Consider the following 7,342-nt stretch of genomic DNA (forward strand, 5'->3'; position numbering starts at 1 on the left):
TTTCCGGACGAGATGTGATCTGACCTTCCTATTTGTTGTTGTTTCAGATTGATTTATATCGTTTCTGATAGAGAGATTGTGTGTTTTGGTGAAGGGTTGGGTACCCTCCCTCGAGTGTAATTTGAGTGTTTAAGCACGTTAATGGTGATTTTGCCGGTGACCGGAGGGTAGAGTGGCAGGCTGATCAACGTGTTCCACACTCAACAGGGACATCAAGGACAACATCCGCAACGACTGTTGGGTATCGTTGAAGCAATTTTAGTATCGTTCGGGTACTATTTCTTTAAAACTTAAGTGGTGGGGGGCACGATTGGCGCGGTCCGATTGTACCCTCAATCGATTACAAATTTCCGAGTTAAGGGTCTTAATTCGGTTATTTTGGTGCAAAGGAGGGTATAGTACTATTCATCAACGACTATTAATAGATTATTATCCTTATTATATATTACTTATCTCCTATTTAGACCCAAGAAACACCCATTTTTTGTCGGAAATTACCAATTTTCGACCAAACTGTAGACCCCCAAATTTTCGGATATCCGAGCTTTTCCGATAGGCAAAAAGCTTTTATATAGAGAGTAGCCACGTAGTTCGATCCCCTTTATTAAAAAAACCGCGTGAGCAAAGATTCAGTAGAAGTTAGAAAAACGAGAATTTTTCGACCAAAATTTTGATAATTTTCTGTATTTTGTCAATCTGTTTTGGGGATCGAGTTTTTGAGTTTTTAGAGTTAGAGCAATAAAATTTTTTGCGTTAGGAGCGTGCTAGCATAACGTGCTCGGTTACTAGAGAAATTTTTGGGTAACCCTCCGAGTAGCTCCGTGGATAGAGCTAACGACTTAAGGTTTGGAAAAGGAAGGAATCGGAGGGTCCAAATTTGATAGTTTTTGGCCAAATTTTTGTTTCTAAACCAATTTTGGTCCGGTTTTTTGCATTATTCCAGTGCCGTACAGGGCTACTACGCTCATTTCAAGTATTTTTAGGCACTTTTGACCGGAATTGCGAAAAAAGTCTTTCAGATCCTATACAGGTGGTGAAAAAGGCCATTTTGACGAACGCGTTTTTGGCGATTTCTCAAAGACTAGTTATCCGATCGGGATAATTTTGGTACCATAAGTCGACGTTTTTGACCACTTTTCCGAATCGCAACCGTTTTTGGGTTGATTATTTCGGAAAAGAAAAATTTTTTAGAATTTGTTGTCTCGGAGGGTCCAAGTAACGGGCAACCCTCCGAGCGGCAGAAAATTTTATCAAAACATCTTTTTATTCAACTGGGAAGGTTGACCGTGTCAGCCAACCTAGTCTTAAGTCAGGTAGACCGCTTTCAGAGGCTTTACTGCGGTGATTTAACCCTTTTTCTTGATTTTGGGGGAACCCTCCGAAGTGACCCTCCGGAGTCAGCTAAACCCTTTAGCAACCCTCCTTAGTGGAAAATTTCCACGAGATCACCCTAAGAAGTTGAAACAGCTCCCCCTAGAACCCTTAGCTTATTTTGACGCTTTTTGAAGCTAGTAGGAGAACCTTCCAAGTGAGATCAGAAAATTTGAAAATTTTGGAGGTACCCTCCGAAGTGACCCTCCGGAGCGTATTAAGCATCTTATTGACCCTCCTTAGTAAATTTAGGGGGACCCTCCGAAGTAACTTGGGTGATTAAGATACCCTCCTAAGTAACTTGAGTGATTGAGGTACCCTCCGAGGTAACCCTCCGGAGTGTCTTAAACCTTCTAGCGACCCTCCTTGTAAGAGACTTGAGTAAACCTTCTGTGGCAATTTGGGAAACGGAAAATATCCATTTAATTAGGATCATATTAGGATATTAGGCGTGCTTATCAGGGTCATAAGAACCCATTCTGACCCGGAAATTCGTGATCAACTTTGGATTCTATATTGGGTGTATTAGAAGTACCCGAACAAGATTTTTTTTGATTGTGATTTTGGTTGAGTGGTTGCCTTGAGCTACTTAATAGGAAAGTTCGGGCAATCCGGGAACAAATAAAGGAAGACCTCGGTGGGTGTATTAAGCAAATACACACCCACTTGAGAAGAAGAATTGTTCCCTACTCTCGTGCACTTGGAGCAGTCCGAGTGTGGGAGAGCTTTTTCATAGATTTGACGAATTTTCGACCAAGAGGTTGCCTTGAGCTACTTAGTAGGACAGCTCGGGCAATCGCAGGACACCTAAAAGAAGACCTCGGTGGGTGTATTAGGCAAATACACACCCACTTGAGAAGACTGTGTCCTGGGCTTCGTTCTTTCGGATCGTTCCGATTGGGGGAAGTCTTTTTCTTTAAGACTAAGTTTTATTTATCTATTTCTGAATCATCACTGCTTTTTATCGAAGATTGTTTAATTTTAACAAAGCAGTGACTTGATAAATTGTGTGGCGATAAATTGATACTGACAAAAGGTCGCTGTCACCTGTAGGATATTCTTATCTGATTATCGATTGTGTGTTGTGTGTCGATTATATCTTGTGGAAACTTAGTGATACTGTTATACTATACAACGGGTTAAGTTAGCATTATATCAATACTGGGTAGACCCTGTGTGTAACTTTAGCTGAGTCACTAATTTAGTCGTGAGAGATCTAAGAGACATTTTGATACTGACGGAATCGAGTAGGCAGCGTTAAGTGATTTAACTAAATCTTGTTTGTGGTACGTTTGCATTGCCATCAAATTACGAATACTTTCATTTTGTACAAAACTATGCAGCGCAGGGACTCGTTAGGATCGACTACTAAAATTCCCAGGCTAAGCAAGGGAAGCACGCGGAAATTTAGAACTAGGCGTAGCCAAACCTCGTTTAGCAGCGCTTCCGACGCGTTTGCTGAAGACGAATCGACTAAAGGTCAACCTGATCTTTCAGTGATCGAAATGAGACTAAGGAGCGAGAAAAACCTTGATGGCAATCAAGGGCGGAGCGCCGAGGCCGAGCCTGCGAGCGAAACGCCGGTGGATCCCTTTGACGAAGGGGAGCGAACGCTCACTCGACCCGACTTTGAGCCAGACGGGGTCCTCGAACGAGAGGAAGTCGAGAGGACAGAGGAGACCTCGGAGCGTTCCGAGGTCGAACCTCGGGAGGAAGTGTTGTACAGGGGAATGTCCAAATCAGAGACTAAGAGCTATAAATGGAGAAAGGAACCTTCACATCTGACAAGTGCACACTCATCCTTGGCCAAACAGAGTAACAACGCGATGATGTCGAGTATGAGTCCGGGTGAAGAGCAGACGTTCTCGAAGGCCAAGAAGAGTTGGAAGTCCTTGTACGACGAACGCATGGCGTCACTACCAACTGTAGGTTTGACTTCCAGTGATGACTACCCGGAGATAACCCATCCGGATGTGAACTTCACACCGTGTCCAAGGAACGACATGAGCAGGGAGGCATCTTCTGCCTCGCCGACCAGGCCTATGTCAGATGGGATAACGATGGGAGCATCATCAACGTTTGACAGACTGATGACGTCAATGCACAAGCAAAAGGGCGGTGCGTCATCAAGTACTAGGCTACAGCCACAGTTGACCTCGTCTTCTCTGGGGCTAACCCCGCCACTGGGGGCAGCTGGTGACATAAGTGATATGTTCGCTGGTGTGATGAATGGCCTGGATGAATTGAGGCGAGACATGACTAAGCGGATAGATCAAGTTGACGAGAGAGCTCACCATGGTCGAGAGAATTTGAAAGATGAGCTAACGCACGTGAAGTCGCAGGCGAGGTTTGATCAGGCTCAATTGATTCGTGACACCGATCAATGCCTGGCCGAGAGCCTGGCTCAGGCAAACAAAGAGTCAGAGGAAAGAGAGGCTAGGATGACAAGAGAGATCGAGCGATTGTTGAATGATCATGATAATACCTACGCCCAAACGATGACTGGCCTGGAAAGGAGGTTGGACGCCAAATCTGACTTGATGATGCGGAAGCTTGACGCGATCCTGAATGGGAATAATTGGCAGGAGCATTCCAACTCAAGGGAGCGCTCACGCCATGCGAATGTTGGAGATGGTACGGGCAACAGTGCCAGAGCCCAGCAAGGCTCGAGAACGAACTACGAACATAGAAACAAGGAGCGGCCAAGGGCAGCCCCGCAGAGGCCTGGCTGGACAAATCCAGTCCCACCGGAGGCAGATGCCACCCCGGAGACAAGATTGCCAACCGTGCCACAAGTCAGTTCAGTACCAGATCTGACTACAGTCTCACAAGACACAACGATGTATGCCTCGATGTTTGAGCCTCTGAACAGATCTCTTGAAACATTCATCACCAAGCTCTCGAAGTCAACCGAGAGAGGAGAGAGGTCAAGAAGAACACTGAAAAAGCCGAAGTCATATAAAGACGAGTCAGACGGCTGCATTGATACTTGGATAGAGGTGATGAAGTTACACTTTGAGGAAGAGAATCTCTCCAAGAAACAAGAGTGCAGCGCGCTGACGAGCAACCTAGAGGGTACTGCATTAAATTGTGTAATGGCGAAAAGAGCCAATGAGAGAGACAGCGCTCGCAAGATATTCGACATCCTGCTGAATCGTTTCGGCTCTGGAGTACAAGGGCACCAGGCCATGGTGAAGTTCGAGAAGAGGCGTCAGAGAGATGAAGAATCAATAGATAAATTCTTGGACGACCTTGAATTGCTCAGGAGGAGGAGCAACCCGGATGAGAGAATATCCGAACGAAACTTGGCGATCGCTTCGAAGTTCATGGATGGTGTAAGGAGTGAGGAGTTGAAGACGATGTTGGCCACTCACTTCACCCTGTCGCTTGACCAGGTACCCACGCCCGACGACTTGCGTATGAAGTCACGCGAGTATTTACTGATAAAACCGAGGGCGCAAAACCGTTACAGCAATTATGGCAACTATAGCGGGACAAACACTGGTGCGAATTCCAGTTGGTACAAACCTCGCGATGACATGGACAAGAGGAGGTCGTGTGCGAATTGTGGTTCGATGGACCATCACGTTTCTGCGTGTTCTGCATACAAACAGAACATGAAGGCCATAGGCTACTTTCTCGAGGACGCTGACGCGACCGACGAGGATCATGAAGAGTACGTGAGAGGGCTCATCATGAAATATGGTCCGAGGTGTTTCTTCTGTAATTTGGAGGGACACTTCAAGTCGGATTGTACTCAATTTTGGGACGCAGTAGCGGACGCGAAACATCCCCGCCACGAAGAGGCGCTTTCGGGTGTCAAGGCCAGTCGAGCACGTCTGATGAACGAGGCTGAATCTCGGAGAAAGGAAACGACACCGAGCACCTTTGCGACCAAAAAGGTTAAGACATGGCCTGACGAGGTGGTAGCCTCGAACCTCGAAGCAGAGTCGTCTAGTCCACTCAAGGTGGATTACGGCCTGGCGGCAAGGACAGCGCTGCAGAATGTCAAACAGCACCTTGCCACGAAAGAAGTGGAGCAATGGGTAAGGTCGGAGCTGGAGAGCACAGATCTTCGGGAAAGTCTTAATGTCCTGAGTAAGACGACAAGAGCAGAAGATGAAAAAGAGCCCAAGAAACAGGGACTAAAACTGAACGTTATATCTGGCAAGACTTTCGGCATGAAGGCAGGGACCAAAATAATGTCTATCATCTCAGTCGCAGGGCACCAGGTGGTCAAGAACCTGAGCGAGCCATCCGAGATTACACTGGTCCACCTGGACATCTATGCCGACTACCTGAAGGAGAAGGATCCCAAACTGGACTCCAGGGCAGTGCGAGCGCTGCTCACAACGGGAGGTCCGAGGCTGATGAAAGTGGACGGACATTATATCGATGTCCATGGCCCTTACCCGATTCTGATGAACGTGGATGGCATCAATATCTACACGAAAGCTCACATAACTGATGCGAACGATCAGGTTGGCCGGATATACATTGGTCAAGAGGAGCTGAAGGTCAGACGAATCGGACACAACGCGATGCTCGAACAAGATGCTGTGCATATTGGTTGCGAGGCAGATCTGGCCGCACACGTTCTGGACGTGCAAGGCAGACAACTTTCAGTAAAGGGGCTGCTAGACACGGGAGCAGTGGTTAGTGTCATGCCAATCAAAACTTGGACCGACATGGGTTTCGAAAGATCGGATCTCATACCGACAAACATCAGGTTGGCAGCTGCCAATCAGGGAGCGATCTATGTCGCCGGACGAACCCCGATCATCTCACTGCAGCTTGGAGGAAGACATCTTTGGATGAGCTTCCTAGTAGTAGAGAATTTGGATGAATCCGACCAGTTCATCCTAGGAAGGGATTTCGTTCGCAACTTTGACGTCACGATTGATCTCAATGACGGATTGATTAGGATCAAGGATCCTGAAAGAAAGTATGAGAAAAGACCCCTTAATAAGATCTTAATTAATCAGGCCAAGGTGCCGATTTTTCTGGATCGAAAAGTTAGATTAAAACCGAACCAAGCCGTAGTAGCGACGTTTAGGATGAGGAACTTGAATGAACTCAGCAATGACAGACAGGTGTGTCTGGTACCAAATCCAAACAGTAAAAGCTCGGCTATTTTAGGAAGAAGCTTCTCACTCACTCAGAGCGGACTGTGTGTGAGTGTGTTATTGAACACAGAAGCAACAACAGTGACAATACAGAGGGGAAAGAAACTTGGCTACGCTTTGCCTCTGAACACAGACTTTCTGAGTGTGGAGAACTTGAAGAAGTTTGACGTAACTAAATGTCCATTACATGCGAACCAAGAATGTATAATGAAAAGAGTAATTGAATTGAAATCTTATAGGAAATTGTTTTCAATGAAGTCGGAAACAGATGATGGGCTGTCTAGTTGTTCCAACTTTCCTGAGAGGCCGACGGAAGCAGAGTTAGCAGCGAATAGGCCTGTCCTACCTGAGATAGAACATCTGAAGGGTAAAATATCTGACAAGGAACTAGATTCGCTTAGGGCGGTGCTAGATCGGAACGCAGACGTTTTTTCAAAGCATAAGGCCGATATAGGTTGTTGCAATTTTGTAGAGCACGAGATTGAGATAGAAGAGGGCTCGGTACCTCATAGGGAAGGGGCGAGAAGAATGACCCCAAATAAGTCAGAAGCGTGTAGGAAGGAAATTGAAATGTTAATGGAGTACGACATGATTGAGCCGTCGAAGTCCCCATGGGCTTGTGGCGTGGTCATGGCGAAAAAGAAAGGGGGACAACTCAGATTTTGTTGTGATTTCCGTTATCTGAACGCAGTGACTATAAAGGACGCATACCCGATTCCCCGCATCGATGAGAGCCTATCCAAGCTGGGAGACGCTAAGTTCTTCACGACGTTGGATTTGGGCTCCGCATTCTGGCAAGTGCCACTCAGAAAGCAAGATCGAGAGAAAACAGGTTTCGCGTGTGA

This window comes from Symsagittifera roscoffensis, chromosome 5 (assembly GCF_963678635.1).
Source record: "Symsagittifera roscoffensis chromosome 5, txSymRosc1.1, whole genome shotgun sequence".
NCBI classification, from domain to species: Eukaryota; Metazoa; Xenacoelomorpha; order Acoela; family Convolutidae; genus Symsagittifera; species Symsagittifera roscoffensis.